We start from the raw sequence: 25,696 nt of genomic DNA on the forward strand, positions 1-25,696 counted from the left end.
GAGGAGCAGGGGAAGGGGGGTGGGTAGGGAGTTCTTCTCCCACAAAGGCGAGGAAAATGCTTCTCTCTGCTCTCTCTCTCTCTCGATACCTGGTACCTGCTCTGTTAGATTTCTGGCTGCCGAACATTCCACACAGACCGCAGCTGACTGAAATAAGCGCAGCCGCGTCCGACTGCGTTTCCTCCGTGCGTCTGCAGCATTAGCCGCACTTTCTGCCACAGTGCAGTTAGAGGGAGAGGGAACAATGGCTGCTATGCGAATGCGTGTTTCTCTATGATATGCGCATAGAGCTCTTAGCTGTTACCTGCTGTACATATCTGTCAGTAATGTGGGGATTAAATACTCCAGTGTGATTGTTTGTGTTAATGTTCTGGTATCTGCTGGTGGTTTAACGGTCGGTGCTTCGCTGCGTGTTTGAGGGAGCAGAGACGACAATAACGGAGAAGGTGGGAGCGGACGAGGGGGGAGTGCGGGGGGGGGGGTGGGGGGTGCGGCGGGTGGCTGGGGGGGGGGGCTGGGGGGATGGAGGGAGGGGGGGAGAGCAGAGAGAATGAAAGAGAGATAGAGGGAAGGAATGAAATGGCTTTCCCCTCCGGTGTCAGCGGGCTCGCTGTGCCTCGGGGTCAGCGGGTGTCGGTGTGAGTGATGTAACGCCGGCGCAATATTAGTGGCAATATTGCGGGGTTTGGAAGTGACTTAGGAGAGCGAGACCTGTGGGAGTAATGTAGCACTGTAGCGGCCAGTTGCAATCAGTCCCTCCCTCCCTCCCTCTTCCTCTTGCTCCCGCCCCCCCCCACCCCCCCCCTTCCCTCCCCCCCAGTGACATTCACTGTCCCCTGCCTCCGCCCCCCCCACGCTGATGCAGCTCTCGGGCCACGGGGCAATATTGCGGGGATAAGTCTGGGATTAGTTATCCGCCATGAAAGGAGGACCTGCAGGAAGGGGAGGCATTACTGGGATCGTGATGATGATGATGTTAGATAGCTCTGGGAAAAAAAATAGAAAATACAGAGGAACTCTGGCTTCCCCCCCGAACCCAGGGCTTGGGTAGGGAAGGGAGGGGAGGGGGGGGGCGTCGGCTCTTGCTGAGCGAGTTCATTTCACTCCCCCCCCCCCCCATTTTAAAACACAGAATAAGGGACAATCAGCTCCTAAGCAAACAGGGCTTCGGATGTTTCTGGAATGTCTCCAGGGCTAGCTTCTGCTTTCCCCCATGCTGCTGGGCACCACATTTAGGCTCGACGAATCATCCCCCAGGGGATGAAAAAAGAAAGCTTTTGTTTTCGTCCCGAGCATAGACACAGTGAGGATGTGAGCCATGTTTGATTTCACCGCAGACGTGCAACCGCATATGATGTAAAATAAACAGTGGGAGCAGTGGAAATGAGTCATGCTTGTCTGTTTTGATGATGTTGACATGGTTCTTCTAGTAGCTAACTACTTAAAGAAGAGTACTCTTAAAAAAATTTTATCTGTGCCCTTTCTTCTGTTGTTGTTTATGGGGCCATTTTTGTCTGTAAGACAAGACAGTTCTCTTCCTGACCACACGTGGTAACAACATGTGACCAACAGCAATTTGTAATAAAGTATACAAACCAAAAAAAGAAGGTTTACTTTCCATGAATATTATCATTCTATGTAGAAAATTACTGGTCAAATAAAACCATGTTCAAGCTGATTATAAAATTTCCAGCAGTAAAATACATTAGACATCATGTTTTATTAAAGGGCATTTTTATGAATTTTGGCTTTTGATTGCCTTTGGAGCCTGCTGTTTGCATTTGCCAATATTAGGGCAACAGTTGTGCCAATGAAAGTCAAGGTAGCCATTATGAGGCTGAGAAAAAAGAAAAAAAACAATCAGAGACATAGGCCAAATCTTAGGGTTACCAAATTTAACTGGAATATAATTAAGAAGGAAGCACTGGTGAGCTCAGTAATCACCTGCAAGCCTTGTAGGCCAAGACCACTGCAGTTGATGACAAAAAAAATTCTCGCCATAATGAAGACAAACCCCCAAACACCTATCCGACAGATCACAAACACTCTTCAGGAGGCAGGTGTGGATGTGTTGATGGAAAGATGAGACTACGAATCACTTCTATCAGAATGAGAGCCAAAGCAGCCTGCCCCAGTGGCCTAATGGATAAGGCACTGGCCTCCTAAGCCAGGGATTGTGGGTTCGAGTCCCATCTGGGGTGGAAAATGACTCTTTTCATGAAAACAATACAACAGTTTTCATTTGTCAGGCATTCTCAGCATAGTGTAGCCTGCAGCCATGCCACCATGTACCCTTCTGCTGAATGGCTGAAAATAAGCAATTGTGGGCTTGGTTAGTGCTTGGATGGGAAACCATTGGGGAAAACTAAGTTGCTGCTGGAAGGACTGTTGGTGGGCCCAGCAGGGGGCAATCTCCCCTCTGGTCAAATAAACCCAAATGCCCCAGTGCAGTGAGGGGCACACAGTGCTGGTGGAGATGCCCTCTTTTGGATGAGACCCTCAACTCAGGTCCTGGCCCACCGTGGTCACTAAAGATCCCATGACACTTGTTCCAAAGAGTAGGCGGTTCCTTGCTCAATTCCCAACCTGGCTCTCTCAAACTTGCCACCTAATCATCCCCTGATTTAATTAACTAAAAATGTTCTCTCCCTTTCCACCTTGGGTGCGTTCTGGTGCAAAATGGCTGCCGTGCATCACCCAGGTGGGTGCTACACATTGGTGGTGGGTGAGGTGAGTCCCCACTCATGACTGCAAAGCACTTTGAGTGTTTGAAAAAGTGCTATATAAATGCAATGATTCATTCTGAAATATGTCTTATATACAGTACTGGCACAAATTATGTAAACACCGCATTTATAAACAGAGTTTGATGATTAATACAATATTTTGCAACAATTTCTCTTTTTGTCATAAATATAACATGTGATAAATGTTATACCAATATAAAACAAACATGAATAATTACAATTTATTATAAACAAATAATCATCATTTCCCATTTCTCTATGTATCAGTTCATACTTATTTACAGTGAGCTCCATAGTGTTTTGGACAAATGCATATATTTTCTTGATTTGTCCCTGTACTTAATGTGCACATTCTCAGCTTTTAATTTAAGGGTATTTTTATACACTTTGGTTTCACCATGTAGCAGTTTTTATACATAGCATGAAATATATACAGCTTGAAAACTGCTGTATTGTTCTCAGCAGTGTGGTCATTCCCTGAAAAGAAGAAACATCCACCCCAGATGGGACTTGAACCCACAATCCCTGGCTTAGGAGGCCAGTGCCTTATCCATTAGGCCACTGGGGCAGGCTGCAGAGGTCCGCACTATGATACAAGTGAAACCTAAGTCTTTCCTCAAGACCTTTTTCCAGAACTCTGCAAGCTCTTTTAGGTAATTTGTAGCAACATGTACAAGTGTACAAGGACGGAGTGTAGCACAGTGGGTAAGGAACTGGGCTTGTAACCGAAAGGTCGTAGGTTCGGTTCCCGGGTAAGGACACTGCCGTTGTACCCTCGAGCAAGATACTTAACTGGAATTGCTTCAGTATGTATCCAGCTGTATAAATGGATACAATGTAAAATGCTATGTAAAAAAGTTGTGTAAGTTGCTCTGGATAAGAGTGTCTGCTAAATACCTGTAATGTAACCTGGCCAGTCTGTATGTGCGGCTAACAAGCGGTTTGCGTCTTGCAGTTGTTGGGAAACAGACAGTTTTGTGTATTCTGCATTTGGGAAGTTTCCGCTGGGCCCCGGGGGGGAAGGGGGCGAGCCCCCCTGTTGTATTTCAATTTCAATTTCAATGTGAATGGAACCTGTTTGAATAGGTAGGATGGGTTTGAATTTGAATGGTCCAATCGGAAGGAAGCACAGCCTCTTATCACCAATCAGAGGCAGCGCTCCAGTTCTGACATTATGCAAAATTATACACTCTAAACTGTATAAGTCTAATCACCCACCAGTACTATTTTGAACTTTCTCGCTGAGTTGTTCCCGTAGCCGGCTGCGTAATAAATCTTCCTGTTTTTACTACGAACTTTTGATCTGCTTCTTCCTGGGATAACGGCCATTTTACCTGTTTTTGGTAATATCTTGATTAACCTACACATGTAGCCTCTGTAGTTCTGTTGGTAAAGTCTTCTGTAGACAGGAGCCACTGACACATCCACGCCTGCCTCCTGAACAGCGATCAGTGGATAGGTGTTCAGCGGTTTATCTTCATTATGGCAAGCATTCTTTTGTCGTCAACTGTTGAGGTCTTGGGCTACAAGGCCTACCATGGGCTGATTACTGAGCTCACCTGTGTTCCCTTCTTAATTATGCTCCAGTTAATTTTGGTTAGCCCGAGGTTTGGCCTATGTAATAAAAGGGCCACACAGAGAGTATTGCTGCTGAAATGTTCCTCCATGTGTCTCTCTGTATTGCTGCAGTTCCCTTAATGGATACCCCAGGTGTGTTCTGAATTGCATTACAGAATCGGCATGCTGGGTAATCAGCAGACCTCACACGGCCACATCAGAGCGGGCAGGGCATTCCAATCAGAGACACTCCGTGCGCTTCTCCACACAGGTCATGTGACTGGGAATCCCACAGTGACTTCATTACGAAGCCCCATTTCTGTAATCACTGATTAAAAGGCAGAGCACCCCTGCACACACACACACACACACACATACACACACGCAAGCACACACTCACGCACACACACGCACACACACACACACACACACACACACACACACACACACACACACACTCACACACACACACACACACACACACACGTACACACACACACACATACACGCACACACACACACGCACACACACACACTCACACTCACACACACACACCTGAGCTCCTCATGCTTGCTTGTTCTGTTTTGTTTCAGCTGAATTTGCATCAGTGAAATGATATCCCTTGCTGAGGTGAATTTAAAGAAGGAGACATTCTGCTGGCTGGGCAGGGGGTGGGGGGTGTAGCTCAGACTTGCTCTCTGACTTAATAATCAAAATAAATGATGACTTCAAAGGGGAAGTGGTGCAAACTGAATGCCTGAATTGATATCTATCTCTCTCTCTCTCTCTCTCTCTCTCTCTCTCTCTCTCTCTCTCCCTCTCTCTCGCTCCTATTAACTTAGGGGGAAGGTGATACGGTCTCAGACTGAAGTGTTGGCTGGTGGCACGGGAGAGAGAGAGAGAGGGACGCAGCCGATCGCCTCTCCCTCTCACTGGCCCTCTGGACTTCAGCTCACGGGGTGGGGGGGTGCAGCCCTGGCTGCTGGGTGTGCTATAACAGTGCATCGAGGTGGGGGGGGGGAATCTGCCACAATGATGTTGAACAGTCACATGAACCTTTCACTGCCTCAAGTTTAACTGGACCTCATTTATTTGTATAATGCGCAGAAGCCCCCCCCCCCCCCCCCCCGGGTGGATCAGTAATTTTAACAGCTCCGAGGAGCAAGTGCCATTATTTATCCGTCCCGCTCCCGCCCGCAGTCCGGCGACTCCCAGCCCGCTGCCCTTTTGAAAGTCGCGGCTCTGGCAAGCGGATGACTGACACGCCGCGTAGGCCCTCCCCCTCCCCCCGTTCCTCCAAGCGCAGGCCGTTCGCCCTGTCCCAGTTCAGAAGGGTTTCACTCTCTTTTTGGAGAACCCCTCTCGTTCTCAGCCGGCCCCTGAGCGTTCCGGTAAGGCAGATAACTTCCACTTCATTTCCTCTCTTCCAGCCACGTGAGCGGCCTCCTGGGAGGTGGGGGAGAGGGTGGAGGCGCGCGTGCGTCGGGTACGTTGCTAAGCGCCGCCCGTCCTCGTCAGAGCCCTTAAAACGCAGCAGCGTGGCGTTGCGGGGTACCCCCCCCCCCCCCGAACGCCCCGTCAGGGACTCAAGCCCCACGCTTCTCATCAGCCCGGACGCAGGCCGGCTGCTCAGCCTGCGGAACAGGTGACCTTTCGCCGCGCCCGCTTCAGTATTCTGCACCAGTGAGCGGGCATCTTTCAGACGTCACGTCGAGTCGCCGCCTCCTCCCGTGAGCTCCCGTGAGCTCGGCCGAAATGATGGAACATTCTGGCTCCTTCGGGTGGGCGATGGGCTTGACCCATCGAGGCCCGCTTCCTCTGTGATATCCTGTCTCACAGGATCTCACAGAGGCATTTAAATGTGTTGTGTGTCAGTGCATACTGTATGTGCGCATGCATGTTTGCGTGCGACTGCTTGTACGCATGTGTGTCTGTGTGTGTGTGTGTGTCCCTGGTCTTAGTTGTTCCATGTTTGTGTGTGTGTGTGTGTGTGTGTGTGCGGTGTACATTTGGTTGTGTATGCACTTATATCTGTGTGTGTGTGGTGTGTGTGTTTGCACTGGAGCGTGTGTGTGTGCATGTGGCTTCTGTATGCAGCTTGTTTGTGCTGGTTCTGGCACATTTCCGTAGCTGCAGTTGAGGTGCATTGTCTGAGTGTGTGTGCTGCCTGTTGCAAGGTTGCTTGCAAATTGCTGATGCAGAGTGCTGCTGCTTTAGTGTTTCCTCGTGTGTGTGTCTTCTTCTCTGCTCTCTCTTCTGCTGTTTTCGCTTTTTCCTCTCTCTCTCTTCTCTGTGCTGCTCTCTCCCTCTCAATTCACAGACTCACATCTTCTCCTTCTCGCCTGCTTCCTCCTTCTCTTGCCCTCTCTCTTTCTCCCTCTCTCTCTCTCTCTCTCTCTTCTCCTCTCCTCTCTCTCTCATTCTTTCTCTCTCTCCCTCTTTCTCTCTCTCTCTCTCCTCCCATTCTCCCCCTCTCATCTTCCCTCTCTCTCTCTCTTCTCTCTCTCCCCTCTCTCTTCCTCTCTCTCTCCTCACATGTTGTGCTGCTCTAATTAAAGAACGTGGTCTTTCCCCACCCTGCTGATAGCCCCCCCCCCCCCCCCCCGGCTCTGTAATTACTGAATCACCCAAATGAGCAGCCATTGGCAGTTGGTCCGGGGCGCGGTGGCCCTCGCCGATTCCTAGCGGCTCTTCATTTCGGTAATGCGATGATTACAGGGGGCACAGGCGGAGACCTGCGCCTTGTGAATCTCCTCTCTCGCAGCGCCCGTCCGAAATCTTTAATTAGAGCCAGGCCGAGAGAGAGAGAGAGAGAGAGAGCGAGAGTAAGAGAGAGCAAGAGAGAGAGAGCAAGAGCGAGCGAGAGAGAGAGAGAGAGCGAGCGAGAGAGAGAGAGCAAGAGCGAGCGAGGAGGAGAGGAGAGAGAGAGAGAGCAAGAGAGGAGAGAGAGAACAGAGAGACAATGAGAGAGGAGAGAGAGAGAGAGGAAGCGGCGAGAGAGAGGAGAGAGGGCGAGCGAGAGAGAGAGAGGAGAGAGGGCGAGCGAGAGAGAGAAAGAGAGAGAGGGTGAACAGAGCAGGGCTGCATTACGGCAGGGGGTGCTAATTAAGAAAGGGGGGGCTTGGAGGGGGCGGGGGGGCGGGGGGAGGGGGGGTTAATGGTACTAGTGTGGAAGGTGCACAGACAAACCTGTTATTTTCTGTAATTACCACATAATTGTCTCTTTGACTATCACAGATTACTTTGTTTACAGACGGGATAAAAGAGAAAATTAACTTCTCTTTCTCTTCGGTGCCACCCCTGTTTTCCAGCCCTGTGCTCTGCAAAGAGTATGGAGGTTTTTTTTTTTTGGTTTTGTTTTTGGTATAAAGGGACGTGAGAATTAATTCTCCACTGAGGTTATGGAATAAGGAACGTATTCATTTGTTTTGTCATCAGTTTATGACTAATTACAGTACAATGAAAATAATAAAGGGAACCCCGAAAGGTACAGCGGAATTTATTTGGAAAGTGATCGTTCTTTAAAATAAAGATGAACAGGGGCACTGACCCCAGGGCTGTGACTCTGTCGTTGCTGACCTTTTCAGAAGGGCATTGCCAGTCAATTAAAATCCTGCCTCACCCTTACCAAGGGTGGTTCCCAGTGGTCACAGTTAAACATCCCAAGCGTGCCAACAGCTGGATTTTTTTACTAGTGGAACCGGGGTGAAGCAGCGTGACTTCCAGGCTGCACTGCCCCGAACTGCAACGCCACACGCTGCCTGTCCGTGGAGACCAGCGAGGTGGCTCCACCGCCTCTTTAATTAATACTTGTGTTCTCGAGGAACACTCGATAGTTTGGCTAATTAGGGACGGATCTGAAATGCTAAGTCTTTAATTAAGCACTACAGTGCAGGCGGAGGCTCGAGGGTTGGTACTCCAGGAGTGGAGAGCTCGGGACACTGACGGGCCGTTCCGTTCTCTGGCTACGCTCAGATTCGACGCGGGTGATCTCCTGGCAGCCCAGCTCAGCCTCGGTATTATTTACACTGAAATACCCGTCACCGGGAAAAGAGGATGGAGCATGGGGTTTTCATTAAAACGCAGACGCGCGCACACACACACACACACACACACACACACACACACACACACACGCACACATGCACACGTACATGCACACACACACACACACACACACACACGCACACACACACATGCACACACACACACACACACATACACGCACACACACACAAGCACACACATACATACACACACACATACACACATACACGCACACATGCACACATACATGCACACACACACACATACACGCACACACACACAAGCACACATACACACAAGCAAATATACACACACACAAACACATACACACACGCACACAAAAGCACATGCGCACACACACAAGCACACGTACATGCACACACACACATACACACATGCATGCACACACACACACGCACACAAGCACACGCAAACACACATACACACATACATGCACACATGCACACACACGCACACACACGCACACACACACTATGCTCAGCACAGTAAATTTGACCTTCAGATGTGTTTCAATGCCAGTCTTTTTCCTTTTTTTTTTCTTCTAAAAATAACTCCCCAGTCATCAGCAGAGTGGCACGGCTGCCCCCTCTGGGTTAGGGCTTGGCGAGGGGGTGCCAGCGATGCGCTTAATTAACTCATTGAGGATCAGGGAGAGGTGCAGGATGGGCCGGGGGAAGGGGGGGGGCTAATTAGATTGACTAAAGCAGAGCCAGGGTGCCGGGGAGTGGGAATGAGGGAATGGAGATAGATGGCGAAGCACAGCTGCAGCTACGCGATATGAAAGGGAAATATGTAATCTTCAAGTGAGGGGAACAGTGGCAATCTACCCAACTCAATTAGCCGCCGTCCATAAAACAAACTACTCTTAATCTCATCTGTCACACAAACTGGCAGCCGCCCCGCTTCCTAAGGGAGGGAAATAGAGAGCTCCACCGCCTTCTCATTTTATTTCCCATCGATTACTTATTGCCGTGGTTACGTGCGTGCATGCCCGTCTGTGTGCTGTGTGTGTGTGCGCACATGCGTGTGTGTGTTTTACGTCACAGCTGTGGTGGACACACACACTTTTCTTCACCCCCCCCACATCCCCCCTTTCTCTCCTGCTCTCTGGGCGGTGGACGCTGGCTGTGTTGCGGACACGCACTTCATCATTACGAGCGGCTGTGGGAGAGTGTTTTTACTAGACTAGGTCTCCTGGGGGAAAGCTGGCACCATGCCCTCCGGTCCGTCTGCTCTCTGTCCGCACCACACCGCACCGCACCGCACCTTCGCGCGGGAGCACAGTCCCGATCGCGCTGCCCGCACACGCGCCTGCTAACGAGACAGCGGACCCGCGCCGGGGTCTAATCACGCCACGGGCAACCCCGGGCCGGCCGGCTAATTAGCACGCTAACGAGCAGAAATGCCACCGGATGCGGCAGCGCGCGCGCGCGGAGCGGCGACGGCTTCATCTGTCACCGCGGACAGTCCCGCAGTGGGATGGCAGCGAGACAGCCTTGTTTCCCACATTAACCCCTTGGGGGGGGGGGGGGCGGGGGGCGGGCACGACGTCAAACACACCAAAATCGCGGCTGCACGTTCTTTTCCTAAAACTCAACAGGTGACCTGGTTTAAGCTGTGCCACCCCCTCATTCCGGCTCTTGCCAGCGTCTGGTTGCCGAGTCCTCTGTCATGTTCTGGCAGCGGTGAAAAAGACTCTGGGGTTTAGAGCGAATGGAAGGATCTGCCGCCTGCGCCATTCATGTTCACGCTGGGCCTCTTCATGCGGAAAGCAAACAGAGCGCTCATTGAAACTGGGTCAGAGAAATACACTCCACGACGGGCAATTGCTCCCGACCAGTAGGTGTTTGAGACTACTGACGAGACTACTGTTGTTTTCACACTATATATTATTGGCCATAAGCACCGCTGTTTCCTAGATGTATCTTTTTTTCTTTTCTTTTTTTTGCCCAGCACGTGTGTGTATAAGGGTTTCCACTGTTTGGTCACAACTGTGGCATTGTAATACGCTGCAAGCTACAGGAAGGGAGGGGGCCTCCTGCATTCTAAAACAGAGCCTGGTCTCCTCCCTGAAACGCAGACAGAACACCGCGCTTACGCGGTTCTCACCAGGGAGGGTGTTCTCGCGCTGCTCTCCTGCACATGCCCGGCTCCCCCCCCCCTTCGGGGACAGATCTGCCATGGAAACAGCCACGCCCACCGTGCCTGTGTCTGAACCAGAGACTGTAGGTCTGAACACACAAACCGGCCGACTATGCTGTCCTTCAACTCTTCGAATTGCACTCCCCCCCTCCCTCCCTCCCTCCCTCCCCCCAAAACACTGTTATCCGTACGCGCTGCTGTTGTGAGGATTTCGTTTTTTTACCCCCCTCCTCCCGGGAGGTATCCGACTGCTTTGAGACTGGACGCGGGAATGAATGTCCCGGGGCGGAGAAACAGCTGGCCGCCGTGTGACTACCAGAGTCCCGCGGTGAGCGTGTGCTCAGCCGGTGACACGGTAATGGAGGCGGCCGTCCTTGGCAGAGGCTTAAATCAAACCCAGTGCTGCAGTGAGGACGCAGTATAAAAGCCAATAACCGCTGCCGGGGATCCGCGCGCAAAGGACACCTCTGACTCTCGCCAACGTATTACGCGTAAATGAAATATGATGTCATCTTTATATTTGAACAGCCTCTGTTCCGCTGTATGATCAATTTCGCCGACTGTATTAAGTCCCCGCGAGGAGACCCGCCGTTAATGCGGGTGTCCGTGGGTCAGAGTTCCCCCCGCCTGTGTCATTATCATCAGGTTAGCTCCATTGAGCAGGGGCCGGCTGTGCCTGTAAGAGCAGAGCTGGGCACCCTGCAATTAGCAGGGGTGGAAATGGGCTGGAACGGATAGGACCGGCAATCTCAGAGACAAGATAATACGGAGGGATCGCAGTTCTCATAGATCTCCCAAGTGCAGTTTTGTTCATTTTATATATATCATTTACACAGCTGTTGACAGTTTTCCACAAAACCACAAAACACCACGAAGGTCCAGGGAACCAATCGCACACGAGCTGACCCAAAGGATAGGAATTACTGGTGCCGTTAAATACCGGTCAGTTATTGGCCACTGGCATGCCGTTTATAATTTATGTCCCGCCTCTCTCGTTATCAATTTTCCTCATGTCCAAATGAACGTTATGGGAGAAGAACGGAGTAAGTGACGCTAGGAAATCTAAGGACTTTCCACTCAATTAATTTACTGTTTGCCATAAATTAAAGTAATTTGATTAAATATGCACAACAAATTACATCGTCGGTGTGTGCATTCGCAGTAAATGGTATAACATAACCTGTGCGCAGTGCATCAAACCATTTTAATTTGAAGTAGGCTACACGCTCAAAACAGATGTGTTTAAAAGCAACACATAATGTATAATTTTTAAATACACCTCTGTGTCTACATAAGGACAACACGTTTTGTGTTACTTTCAGCACAGTTTGTGTTAAAAGGCCGCCCTTTGAAACACATACATTGCATATTTGTAACCCAACAGTAGTAACTTTGACACAAAATGAGGTGAAAATAACACAAATGTAGTAACACGAAAAGCGTGGTGTATATTAATATATCCTTTTTGAGCGTGTAGGTGAACTTGATTTATATTTTTGAGCTTATTTGATAGCTAGGCTATCTAATGTTAACTGCTGGCACTGAGTCAGTTAGCTGTTGAAACTCTAAATGTTTTCCTTTCATGCATCAAATGTTTTCCTGAAATTATCTATTTCCGTTTGCTAGCTTGCTACATTGATTTCCTTTGCCTTTTTGCTAGCCTTTTCGTTTTGGCTAGCTAACGTTACCCAAGCAATTGAGGGTACAGTGATTTGACAAACTGAGATAATTATTTGGCAAAACTGCTTGCGTATCATGTGTGGGTCGGCAGGCTAGCAGTTGATTAGGCTATATTTACCAGCAGGGCCATATGTAGCATAAAACACAGTAACATTTAGCTATCCCAAGCTGGCTTAGTACAGCTGTGTGTTGCAAGCTAACTATCCATAGCTCTGTCGCTGGTAATGAGTACAGCGCGATCATGCGCGTTCACAATATTATCCTTAAAAGCTAGCTCAGGCAGACAGACTGAGCTTTGAGCGAAACTCAATGGGACTCTCATTAGTCAGCGGGGGTTGAAGGTTTGCGGAATATTTAAGCACAGCTACATCATTAACCCCATAACCTCTGCGTGTCAAACGTGTGGTCCTCTCTGCGTCCTCACACCTTCTCTTAGTTATGATTGGCCTTCAGCCCAGGACAGCCGTGAACTTGTACCTCTGTCGGTACACTCAAGGGATGTATGTGTGTGTGTGGAGACAGACAGATGGTTTTAGATGTAAGCATGTGTTTGTGATGTGTGTTCTGTACGAGCGTGTGTGCCTGTGTGTGTGCGTGTGTATGTGCTTGTGTGTGCCTGTGTATGTGTGTGCGCGTGTGTGCGGAGACAGACAGATGGTTTTCGATGTAAGCATGTGTGAGTGTGTGCCTGTGTGTGTGTGGAGACAGACAGATGATTTTATATGTAAGTGTGTGTGTGTGTGTCTGTGTGCTTGTGTGTGTGTGTGGAGGCAGACAGATAATTTTATATATAAGCATGTATGTGATGTGTGTTCTGTGTGAGCGGCATACACTCGTACATCTCCATTCTGTTTCACATTCCCCTCACAGGGACTATTCCAACCTGCTACCGCTGCCCCTTTGTTGTCAAGACGACTGACAGGTTTGAAGCTCTGCAGAGTCTGGAACACTGTGTGTGTGTATGTGTGTGCGCCTGTGTGTGCGTGCATGTGTATGTGTGTGTGTCCGTGTGCCTGGGTTTTGTGTGTGTGCGTGTGTGTGTGTGAATGTGTGCTGATGTGTGCGTGCGTGCATGTGTGTGTGTGTGTGTGTGTGTGTATTCCTGTGTGTGTGTGTGCCTGTGTGCATGCATATGTATGTGTGTGTGTGTGCGTGCATGTGCCTTTGTTTGCGTGTGTGCGTGCATGTGTCTGTGTGTGTGTGTGTGTGTCCTCACACATGCATGTTTCCCAGGGCTGTGGAAAAAGTAATTTTGAACGTCAGACACTACTACACAACTAATTGGCAGAAACATTTCATTATAAGATAAATTGCCAAACTGAAAGATGCAATTACAGTGATATATTCCATGGTTTTTACATGTCACGCCCTTGCTGATGAAACCCACTCCCAAGCCCTCTGCCGTTGACCAACCAGTCTCTCTGCTGCCTCTGTCTGGTTTCAGGCCTCAACGCTCCACAGAAACTGTGCTCCTCTCTGTCAGTTAGACTCTTCCCTCTGTTTCGGCAGCCTGCCGTACCTGATTCTCTTTGACCTGTCTGCTGCATGCGACACTGCTGCCCTGTCTTTTCTGTCTGCAATCAGGATCTGTGGCACAGCCCTTGCCTGGACTGCGTATTTCCTCGCTGGACATTCCCCTAGCGTTGCACTGTATCAACACTCAGTCGCCTCTTTGCAGGTGTTCCCCAAGGCTCTGTCCTTGGTCCCCTCCTCTCTACCCTTCTTCCCAAAATCTCTGGATGTCTGCCGTTCTTGCACTTGCTTTCTCTCCTGGGACTATACTTTCACCCAAATGGATTCACGGCATTTTGATCCCTGGTCTTTGCACTTGTGTTTAAATTGCTCTGGATAAGAGAGTCTGTTAAAGGTAAAATAAAGTAAAATAATCACAATTACATTGATCTGAGCATACAACATGAAAGGTGTTTAGTGCTGAAATAATTATCATTGTAATTGCTTCTCTGTTTTGATATCACACCTGATGTATAGTATCCAGTGGAAAATGTATTGCTCAGTGCTGGATATCTTGTCTCAATTAAGTAAGTCACTATTTTAAAATGATTTGTTAGTCAGCAGGCAATGTGCAGTACCATGCAAAGTTTGGTTCTGTTTGGTGAGAGATTCAGTCTCTGCTGATTTGGAATCTGAAGGCCAGTACAATCTTGTTGATTTTAATCAATAATAGTTTTGCTATTTTACCTCACTAAAAAGCAGCAAAAACCACATTGTTTTCTTATTTCATACTGCGTTGTTACTGAATTTTAAATCAGCCTTTTTTTCTTCTTTTAAAATACCCGTGGTGTGTCAGTGATATACACGTGAATGGAAAATGTTCTCGAGTGAAATTTCCTTGATTTTCACGTGAACGCAGTTCACCTCAAAGTCTGATGGCGTGGCGTTCGCACGTGACATCGAGCAAGAAGTTACCCGCTCATCTGTGATTGTGTTTGCATTCTCAGTTAATTGGTGTCATCCTGGCGTATTATTCCCAAGGCAACCCCCTCCCCCCCCGACCCCCCCCAGCTTTATTTTTTGACCCTTAATTGAAGCCGTTATCCGTGCAGCATCGCGACCCTTTTGAGCGTTCGATTGTAAACAAGGCTTAATTACGCTCGAGAGCATCGCTCACGCAGAACGAGATGCTAACGCCCAGATACGGACGCGCTAAAGCTGCAGCGGTGTATAATTAAGTGACGTGACGACGCCTGGAGCGGAGGCGCGTCTGCGTCGTTCGCCAGCGTCTGCGAGAGCGCGGGCAGCCCTTCCACCGCGCCGCAGCTGACCGTTAAATGGGAAGCCGCTAGGCTAGCAGCAGCAGCGGGGGAGAGACGCCTCAGAGACGCGATCGGCACTGCCCACTCACGGTACCTTCCACGCTGGAGAGAGAGAACCTAACTGGGCATCCAACGAAGAGACTGACAAGCCATTTGGCTAGTCATCTGCATTCATGTACAGAGAAGCTGTCGAAAAACATGGGCACTTTTGTATTTACAGGGTACTTACGCACTGACACATACTTGTACCGCACATGCGTACACACACACATGTATGCACACGTTCACATATGCGCATACGCATGCGTGTGCAAGTACGCAGGTACACACACAAATCGCACGCAAGGTCTTCGAGATCACAGTCACTGGTTTTGAACAAAGAAGTCTACTGCTCTGCTGCAGGTGTTGTTGTGGGGGTGGGTGGGGGGGGGGGTGCTGTTTGGGGGGAAAGAAAAAAAAAAGAAGCAATTATTGTTGCGCGCGATACATTAGCTGCTGTTTGACTCCCGGGTGAACGAGTGGACGTTGGCGTGCGTTCGCGTTGGAGTCGAGGATCTCGCAGGGTCTCGCAGAGAGGAGCACGACACTCCATCTCCCGACCCTTTTTAAAAAAACAAAATGGCCTCCGTACCCCCGTGCAGATTACGGGCCTCGCAGTCTTCGCCGCTCGTGCCTCACCACAGGGGGTAACAACGTTGAACCCGCAGCACGGTGCCGCCCTCCCTCGCGTTTGGGGCCCTGATAAGAGATCGCCCCGTCGCCGTGACGAGAGGAGCCACGGCAATTTGACTGGAGAGGTGGGGGGGGGGAGCGATTGTGTACTTGTCACCCATTACCAGACTTCCGATATAAATCTTAATATCCTATTTAAGGCTCTTATTCATCATTGCGCTGATTTATTAGAGGGCTTCCCCCTCAATTTATCAAAATGAATAAGAGCTCAAGGCCTGCGCCACAGAGCAAATTAAACCAAACATTAGAGGAGCCGGCCGGGGCTGCTGGCCCGACGATTGACGGCACGGGACGGGGGGCGTCCCGCTTTATCACCCCCTCCCTCGTCTGCCCAGCAGGTGCAGAGGTTTGGGCTGAGATACAGACCCTGGGTGGGTCTTTGAATTGAGAATGGGGGGTGGGGGGAGCATGTCCAGTCTATTGTGACTGCGAGAGAAGAAGTGCAAGACACAGACCGTGCATGTTTTTAATTTCGACGACACGAGGAGATCCTCCTCTTCCTGCTCTTGAGCGGGTGCACCCACTCAATTAGAGGTAGGCGGGGGGGGGAGCTCTGCTGCATGAGTGTGTGTTAATGGTCGTGGAGTACTGGTGCCAAAAGAGGTAGAGGGAAGTGGCTCGTATGTGAATGAAGCCTGGGCAACGCTGTATAGACACAGCCGTATACTTTTCAACCAGTAGCAGGGTACACCATATACCATTTAAAGCAAATTGCACAATGACGTTTTCCGAGCTTTCTGGCAATAGTCTGGTTTATTCCTCCCCTGTTTCTGTCTGTCTATCTGTCAGTCAGTCCAGGCGGGCTTGTCTGTCTGTCTGTCTGTCTGTCTGTCTGTCAGTCCAGGCGGGCTTGTCTGTCTGTCTGTCAGTCTGTCTGTCTGTCAGTCCTGGTGGGCTTGTCTGTCTGTCTGTCTGTCTGTCTGTCTGTCAGTCAGTCCAGGCGGGCTTGTCTGTCTCTCTGTCAGTCAGTCCAGGCAGGCTTGTCTGTCTGTCTGTCTGTCTGTCTGTCAGTCCAGACGGGGCTTGTCTGTCTGCTGTCTGTCTGTCTGTCAGTCCAGGCGGGCTTGTCTGTCAGTCCAGGCAGGCTTGTCTGTCTGTCTGTCTGTCAGTCCAGGAGGGCTTGTCTGTCTGTCTGTCTGTCAGTCCAGGCGGGCTTGTCTGTCTGTCTGTCTGTCTGTCTGTCTGTCTGTCAGTCCAGGCGGGGCTTGCCTGTCTGTCTGTCTGCCAGTCCAGGCGGGCTTGTCTGTCTGTCTGTCTGTCTGTCTGTCTGTCTGTCAGTCCAGGCGGGGCTTGCCTGTCTGTCTGTCTGTCAGTCCAGGCGGGCTTGTCTGTCTGTCTGTCTGTCTGTCTGTCAGTCCAGGCGGGCTTGTCTGTCTGTCTGTCAGTCCAGACGGGGCTTGTCTGTCTGCAGATTGCAGTCAGAGCGCAGCGCCGGGGGTGAGCGGCGGGGAGAGAGGGGCAGTCTTATCAGCAGCCGACTCTGAGCCGCGCAGCGAAATGAGCTTCGGGGCCCGGCTCAGCGAAGAGCGAACGCGGCCGTAATCTCATTAGAACAGAAATAACCTTGTGTGTGAAGCCTCTCAGTCAGACGGCAGAAAAGTAATAGAGTTTGCCCTTTTCTCCTCCCCTGCTCCATTCTGTGGTTGTGGGAATGCTATTTTGATAAATAACAACAACAACAACAACTACAGAAAAATTCAGCAAGACATATTCGGCTTCCAAAATAGTTTCTAGCTTTTCCTACCCACTAGGGATTACAGGCTAGGGCTAGGCGCTGTATCACACATGAAGACAAACAGCAACTGTGGTACGTATGAGTCTGAGTGTCACAGATGGTCATTCTGTGTTTTTCAATGGCAGGATCTATGGAACTCTTAAATAATCATTTGGCCAAATGTTTATTTGTTGGTGGTAGCTGCCATTGTATTGGTCATACGTGTACGCTAATCCAAAAGGCTAAACCCAGCTTGGGTGGGAGAATCGTAGACTCTGACCTCTGACCCCCGACCCCTGCCTGTTCCTCTGGGAGTCTGGCCGACGAAGGTCAGGCTTGAATCAATGATAGGGCTGCTTCTGGTCTGTAAGGTCCCACAGGCCGCACAGCGACATGAGCAGGAAAGCACTCCCGTCAGTACCACTCACTCACTCAGCCATCAAATCCACAACCAACCCTCCGTGCTTTCAGCTTAGAGGACCTCGCACGGTGCTCAGCACTGCCCCCTACAGGTTGGATTTAAAACGTGCTGCGTTTGCCTCCCAGGTTCACTGACATGTTTGGACAGTGCAGTCATACAGTATATGCATCACACAATACTGAGTGATATTTTCTTTGACAGAGAGGGGCAGGGGTCAGACTAGTGGTTCGATGGGAAATTACTGACCGTGGCAGGAAAAGGCCAGAGAGTTGTAGGGACAACGTTTGTTAAGCAATTGCAGGGAAAGTAAGAAATTCTGTTTTCACGCATGTATATAAATGACTCATGTAAAGGTACCAAAACAATAAATAACCATTTGTATCAGATATGAGACATCAAGAGCTGGATCGTCTTGCAGGAAATGTGCAGAATCTAAGAAATGCAAGCCACCCAATCTCTGTCTTGTCCTTGCAAGGGGAAAAATAAGAAGCCCTCTCAGCGTGCAGATTTCTGCAGGGTTAAAATCCGCAGCAGCGGGGGGGGGGGAGGGGGGAGTTTTTGTGCTCCCTCTCCTGTTCGCCTGCCTCCCGCTCACATCAAGCCCTAATCCAGCCGGCATCTGTCCCGCGTTATCTCCCCCCGTGAGGTGCCCGGCAGCCGCGGGGCGGGGCGGTCTGAGTGCTAATGAGCGCGGACCCGGGGGTCAGGTTATTATGTACATAACGGGAGGTGAAGGACCTCGCTAATAGGGGAGCGGGCGGGGCCCCTGCGTACTCGCGTACCCGCGCCGCGGTTCCCCCCCGCTTAGCGGACGGACGGCGGCCTTCTCATCCTCCCCCCGTGGAGAGCGAGGCGTTTGAAGACGCCGCCGTCCGCCGCCCGCCATCGCTGTGCCGCTGCCACGCCGCCGCCGGTCCGCCGACACCGCCTCGGGCCAGCCCTCACATCACCGCGGCCATCACCTCCTCTCAGGCCCGTTTGCTTTCATCACACACACCTCTCTCTCTCTCTCTCTTCTCCCTCTCTATCCTTCTCTCTCTCTCTCTCTCTCTTTCTCTCTTCTCCCCCTCTCCTCTCCCTCTCTCTCTCTCTCTCTCCTCTCTCTCTCTTCTCTCTCTCCCTCTCTCCCTCTCCCTCTCTCTCTCTCTATCTCTCTTTCTCTCCCTCTCTCTCTCTCTCTCTCTCTCTCTCTCTCTTTCTCCCTCCCTCTCCCTCTCCCTCTCTCTCTCTCTATCTCTCTTTCTCTCTCTCTCCAGCGCCTTTGAAACAAATTTCGGCTCCCATCCCAGGGTTTAAGCAGCAGAGCTATTACCTTTTTATAAAAAAATTTAAAAAAGGAAAAAGAGAGAGAGAGAGATCTGTGGAAGAGGCGTTATGAACTCGGTCCTCTCTGCGGAAGAAGCTCTGCCGCCGCAGCCTCGAGAGCTCCGAAGGGCAGATCAGTTCATTTTTCTTCTTCTTTTCAAAAAAAAAAAAAAAGATTGTTTATCTTAAATTATCATCTTGATTAATCCCGTTAGGCCGTGTTAAATGTTAAATATGAGAGGCGTAGCTCCGCCGTGCTCGGTGTCCAGCGCGGGTCATGGTCTCGTCGTCAGCACACGGGTTGCAACGTACGAGCAGCGTTGAACACAGAGCAGGTGCCGCGTCCTGCGTTAAGACTGCTCTGGGGTGCTCAGCTTAGCTGGTGCCGTTCCCAGTGAACGCTGAGTCTCCTGGATCTCACGAGTGGAAGCTCTCGCCGTCAAGATGAGATCTGCACAATGTCTGCTTTTTAAAACAAGACCAGGTCAAAACCTAGTATATGGCTGGACCTAGCACACTTCATAACTCGGCCCGACCAATGGTGTGACTTCCTAACTCGGCCCGACCAATGGTGTAACTTCCTAACTCGGCCCGACCAATGGTGTAACTTCGTCACTCACTCAGTCACTCACTCAGTCACAGACATTCGCGTTTATAGGGCAGGCCCCGCTGTTGCGGTCCAGCCAAAAACCAGAGTTGACCTCTCTGAATCACGGAGAACATCAGGACTCCACAGACAAATGTTCGTTTTGCGCAAACAATACAATGACGTAGGACTGAGCAAAGGTTTTTGAGTACAGACATTCTTTTGCTCCTTTTTTTCGGTCCGCTGGGAAGCAGTAAGCCGGGGTTTCCGAACAGGGTGAAAAGTGTTGGCTGCAATCCTGGGTGAGCCCGTGGATTACTTGTTAATGTTATCCTTTAAACCCCTGCTAATGGTTGTGGAAACAAACCCTGAACTGATCTGAGCTCAGATTAGCATAGCGTCCCGAGCCTCGGCTGCGCAGGACCGCGCACACACACACACACACACACAGTTGGCACATGCAGCTGTTCCTCCGGTGGATTACTGGGGCACACGCAGGGCAAGGATCACGACGGCATTGGCTCGTCTCAGCCCCTGGCCCGTCGCCAGGATACTCCGGCCAGAAACTGAGCCAGCGGGCTCTTCCAGTCCGTCACGGGGTCTCGTTCATTTTGAGGTCATTCTTAAATGGCGGCTGCGATACATGTGCACGCTCACATGATAGTCCTCCCTTTTCCATCTGACGTGACTGCGTAACTCAAAAACGTGCAGCGTAGAGACCGTGAACTTCTGCAAATAGCAGTTTGTGTTTGACATTTTTTTTTTAAATACCGCTTCTCAATGCACACACCCTGCTCTTCTTAAATAAATGAATTCTGCTGCAGCAACAGAAGCACTTTGGTGCTTGATTTGTCGAGAGGGACACATTCACGCTTCACCTGTAGGCTAATGTGTGCCTTTGAATCGTGCAGTTTGTCAACAGCATTTAATCCCCCCCCCCCCCCCCGAATTCTGTATTCAAAAAGGAGCGCGTCTGGTTGATTGGCAGATCGTAGGGCGCATGAAGCCAGCAGCCAGTCACAGAGTTGACAGCATGCGTGTGGGGGTATGTTTGGCTTTCCTTTTGACGTTTGAGGCAGTTGTGAAAGAAACCGTTATTTAAAAAAAAAAAAAGACACAAATGCGGAGCAATGCAAAGGCATCACGCAGGGTGAGTGAGAGAGAGAGAGAAAGAGAGAGAGAAACAGAGACAGGAAGAGAGAGAGAGAGAGAGAGCTGGAGGCTGCTGCCGTGTATCTCAGCACAACCTCTTTAAAGACCTCCTGTGAGTCGCGCTGGTGATAGATAGCCTCTTAAGCCGTCACTGACATCCGGTTCAAAATCTTTGATTATAAAAGCTCCTTTGCACATTTCCTCCTGAAACCCATCTGTGAAGGCGGGTGAGAGACAAAAAAAAAAAAAAAACTAATTTTGTTTCCTAGACCTGGGGGAGATTGAGATGAAGCACGCATATGTGTGTGTGTGTGCATATGTTTGTGTGTACGTTGCGCACGCATGTGTGTCTATATGTAAACATGTGTCTGCTTGTGTGTGCGTGCGTGTGTATGTGCATGAATTAGTGTGTGCGTGCAGGTGCATGAGAGCATGCGTGCGCGTGTGCACATGGTGTAACTGTGTGCATTTATGAGGGGGTATATGTGTGTGCACATGCATATTTGTGTGCGATTGTGAGTGCCATATATTTTCAGAAGTGCGTGTACGTGACAATGTGTGTGCACAGCCCTTTGTGTTTGTGTGTGTGTGTGTGTGTGTGTGAGAGAGAGACCACTGATTTGAGGTTTTTTTTTTTGTTTTGTTTTTTTGCAGTAAACCTTCTCTGCGTGTAGTGCGATTGTTTACCCAGGATGCTCCTCTTCAGGAGAGCCAGAATTAGCCTGACTGGGGAATCTCATTAGCCTGATTAACAGCTAAATAGATTCCTGATCTGCCACCGGCTGGAAAGAGCGATTGGGTGGGCCCTTAGAGGAGCCACGGGCACTGTTCGTGTAACCGGGGGCGACGGTAAAGGCAGGGTCGGCCTGCGGACAGGCGGCCCGTGCGAAAGAGGCTCGGACCCATCTGCACCGCAAATAGGATTACGTTTTTAAAATACATTTTCATAAAATTCGAATTGGACTGGCTTCAACAGCGGAGGGCTGAATATAATTAGCGTTACGCAACAGAGCCCCTGCAATCAGATTTAAAATATGCAACATTATTAATTGTGTCATCAGCATGTGTCAGATCTGTTACCGTTAGTAACAGAGCTTTTGGTCTTAAGTAGTCTGTCGGCACCCTGACCCCAGCCTAAGGTCAGACGGTTAAGGTCCTTTTTTTTTTTAAGTTTGTACACAATCACAGATCTCACGCGTCCTGCCTACAATGTCCTGTGGAAGTTTGCGTACGTATAACAGCGTATGGAAATCGTGTGGTTCCCTGGCTCAGGAGGCTCGGAGCCTGCGATGGCGAGTGGGGTTGTCTGTTAGAGATCCGTCCTGTGCACTGACGGGCCGATCTCAGGGAAACCGGCTACAATGACCTGGGAGAATCTACAGAAAACTGCTCAGAGGAAGAAAAAAAAAGTAATGGGAAGAGGGGATTAGGCAAGTGAATTCACGGGAAGATTAAAGAAAAAGATGGTGGAAAACCGAAGAGGCATGTACACACGAGTACACTCACGCGTGCGCACACACACACACACACACACACACTGTGCCTCTCCGTATAAATATATACATGTTCACATTTGTGAAGTCACAAGTATAGTTCACAATTTCCCTGTGCGATAAGGACAACGGAAGGTAGGCGCTGGAAGGTTGGATCAGACTGCGATTAAAAGCCTTTAAAAGCATCGCATTTGCATCGCGTCTTAAGTGCTTAAACAGAGCAGTGGGGAAGCACTGAGCGCCAGACAAAATTAAAGCCTTCTCCAGTATTCAATTATGCCACAGAGAGACTGTAAATACTACTTTGAAGCACTAAACGCTCATTAATGCATTTCTTATGTACAAATGTATACAGAATTTGTGTGTGTGTGTGTGTGCGTCTGCGTGTGAATACCTGCGTGTGTGTGTGTGTGTGTCTGTTTGTGCAATTGACTTTGTAATTAAAGGAGCAGAGCAAAGCTAGCGCAGGTGGTTGAACACCTCTGGTGAGAGCAGCTGTAGCCTCAGGATTGACAGGAAAGTGGGGTGTTTAAGTTGCAGTCCTGGCAACCCCTGTTCTCACTCCCACCCCGAGGGGCCCCCTCCTGACCCGATGAGTCTCGACACACCTCCCCTACACGGGGTGCACCAAGTTGCCCTCTTACGCTAATTGACTTAAATCCCACCCCCCCCCCCCAAAATGGCGCTGGGAATAAGTGGGTGGCTACATGTCATTCCCGAGGGGACTGGGGGGGTGTTAACAGCGGCCATGTCTCACCCTCGTTTCGGGTCCCACTCCCTCCTCTCCGGCACAGGATGTGATGTAACAGGTAGGGTCGTCACAGGGACATTAGCCAGCCATACTGGGGCGACATAGCTCAGGAGGTAAGACCGATTGTCTGGCAGTCGGAGGGTTGCCGGTTCAAACCCCGCCCTGGGCCTGTCGAAGTGTCCTTGAGCAAGACACCTAACCCCTAACTGCTCTGGCGAATGAGAGGCATCAATTGTAAAGCGCTTTGGATAAAAGCGCTATATAAATGCAGTCCTTTTACCATACCGCACAGCACCCGGCCAGTTCTCTGTGCGTCCTCGGCCATCATACCAAAGACAAACAGCCGTGGATGACTGAGGGTCGTCCTCAGGCAGAGTAACACACTGAGGGACTCCACCAGTGCTGTCCTGCTGTATGTCTGTGCGTTCTGTTGTATGTGTCTTGTGATGGAGCATGTAAATGAGAACATTGGGGAAAAATTTGAAATTTTAAGTATATAAAATAACAGTATATCTAAATAAAAAAACCGAATTTTCACAAAATAAGCAGTTTCCTCTGGTGTTTTTCCCCCTTTTTTTACTTTATTCCACACTACCTTACCTTACAGTTTCATACTTACAGGTGTCAACAATTCCCCTCCCAGTGAAGTGTAAGTGGACCGTGGTTGGAGTTGCGTGTTATGTTAACATACATAAAAATGTTAACGTACATAAAAGATATTATACTGGGCACTGAGAGAATAGTGCTTGTTCTCTATTTTTTTTTTTTTTTTTACCAACTATTAAAAGTATGATATACATGGTCATTTTACATTTAAATGGTAATTTTAGGCTGGGGGTATATAGGCCTGGGGCGATATGCTTTGCCCCCTGATCCCTTTACAGGGTTGTTTACCTCCTCTCCTCTAATGTTCAACCGAAAGTTGGAAAAAAAAAAAAAAAAGGCTTTTGGTGTCTGCCATCTTGGCTTTCTATCTGGTAATGGGGAAGGTCTCCGGAAGATTATTCTCTTGTAAAGATGGTCCACTTTGGCGGATATTCTTGTCCCGCTCAAGAGGTCTGTAATGAACCTCATTCGTGCAAAGGCTCACGGCGAAACCGAACATTACGTGCAATGGGTGATTACGCGAGAGTGCTCCTCTCTGGGACCGTCGAGAGAGACGCGTCTGCAGCGGTCCCGTGCCAACAAAGGGACGGGCACAATGGGGATGATTACGTAAGTGCGTCTGCCCGGTTCTGACACATCGAGGCACGAGGACCCTCGAGCGGCAGAAATAGGCACTTCTGTTCCGCCGTTCTTCTCCTTCTCCCGTGTCTCAAGAGCCCTCGCTACCCTCGCCCCTCCCCCCGCCACCCCCAACCGCCACCCTCCAACCCCCAACCCCCACCTCTTTCTTTCAGCAAGTACCTATGGGAAAGTAAATGGCACCTAGCAACCACAGTGATCTTAATGCTTTTCTGTTTTTGTGTGTGTCTGTGTGTGTGTGTGTGTGTGTGTGCCCCTTTTCACAGTCAGTGAAGGACACTACAGAGACTGTGGCCCACATGACCAGGCAGAGTAAATGTGGATGGAAAGAATCTCAGTCAAGGTCGATGCTTCAGATTTTTTTTTTCTCTGCCTGAGGAGAATGAATCTCTGGAATGAGGCTTTTCTCAGCACCAGCTCCATTCACTCGCGCGCCGACCTTACAGTGCAAGGCTCGGTTCTCCTCGTACCTGCTGTCATATAGAGGATTTCCCTGGCGTCTCCCCTGCTTCTCCAACCTGTGCTGCGGAAAGGGCGGCAGTGTAGCTCAGCGGTTAAGGAACTGGGCTTGTAACCGGAAGGTCACGGGTTCGATTCCTGGGTAGGACACGTAAACGGATACAACGTAAAATGCTATGTAAAAAAAAAAGTTGTGTAAGTCGCTCTGGATACTTTTGGTCATGCCGTGTATTTACGTAGAAAGATACGCAAGACGGAGTTATAGATACGACTAATCATGCAAACATTTTGTTGTTTGTGTTAAACTGGTAGGGACCCTTTCACCTCGAGCTTCCCGCAGGGCCACTGGCAGAACTAGGTGTCGGGGCGATGTTGCTGCCAGCGCTTTTTGTTTTGTCACGCGCGGCATTGTACTGCAGGCTTACTGTGAGGGTTTCGCGTTCCGGGTGAGAAAAGCAACATTCACAGCTCTCAGATGGTGACAGTAGCCTAATTAGCATACGTGATGGAACTGCGTTATTGAGTGCAGTGAACAGTTTAACTTACAAACACCGTACGTACAAACAGACGCCATACAAACGCCATCAAAACATGCATTTTATTTTTGGCCAGTGGGTCTTTTGGGGTAGAAGGAAATCTAATGGCGAACTAAATCATATATTTTTTTTAAATAATATGTCACAGTAATCAATAGGATTGGCCTCATCCACTATCCCGATGAGGCCAAATCTGTGAAGTACTGGGATTGTGATCTCTAGAGAGTTTCTCCCATTTCAGCCAATGAGCTCTGCAGCTCTGTCAGTCCTGACCGAGCTGGCCTCTGGGCCACTTCTCCAACAACTGCCCTTCTGTTCCTGTTTCTCAGTTTG

At 49.7% G+C, this 25,696-nt stretch overlaps 1 long non-coding RNA gene and 2 other non-coding genes across 3 annotated transcripts; 2 read left to right on the plus strand and 1 right to left on the minus strand.

The window, feature by feature from the left end:
* Positions 1-2,128: 2,128 nt before the first annotated feature.
* On the plus strand, positions 2,129-2,201 carry trnar-ccu (transfer RNA arginine (anticodon CCU)). Its single transcript has one exon. It is a non-coding gene; the product is annotated as a tRNA-Arg (tRNA).
* Positions 2,202-3,242: 1,041 nt separating this feature from the next.
* Positions 3,243-3,315, minus strand: trnar-ccu (transfer RNA arginine (anticodon CCU)). The gene has a single exon. It is a non-coding gene; the product is annotated as a tRNA-Arg (tRNA).
* A 7,443-nt stretch (positions 3,316-10,758) lies between these two features.
* Positions 10,759-23,769, plus strand: LOC135249003 (uncharacterized). Its single transcript, XR_010328539.1, has 3 exons — positions 10,759-11,558; positions 13,066-13,117; positions 21,534-23,769. It is a non-coding gene; the product is annotated as an uncharacterized LOC135249003 (long non-coding RNA).
* Positions 23,770-25,696: the final 1,927 nt, after the last annotated feature.

This window comes from Anguilla rostrata, chromosome 2 (genome assembly GCF_018555375.3).
Source record: "Anguilla rostrata isolate EN2019 chromosome 2, ASM1855537v3, whole genome shotgun sequence".
In the NCBI taxonomy this organism is placed as follows: Eukaryota; Metazoa; Chordata; class Actinopteri; order Anguilliformes; family Anguillidae; genus Anguilla; species Anguilla rostrata.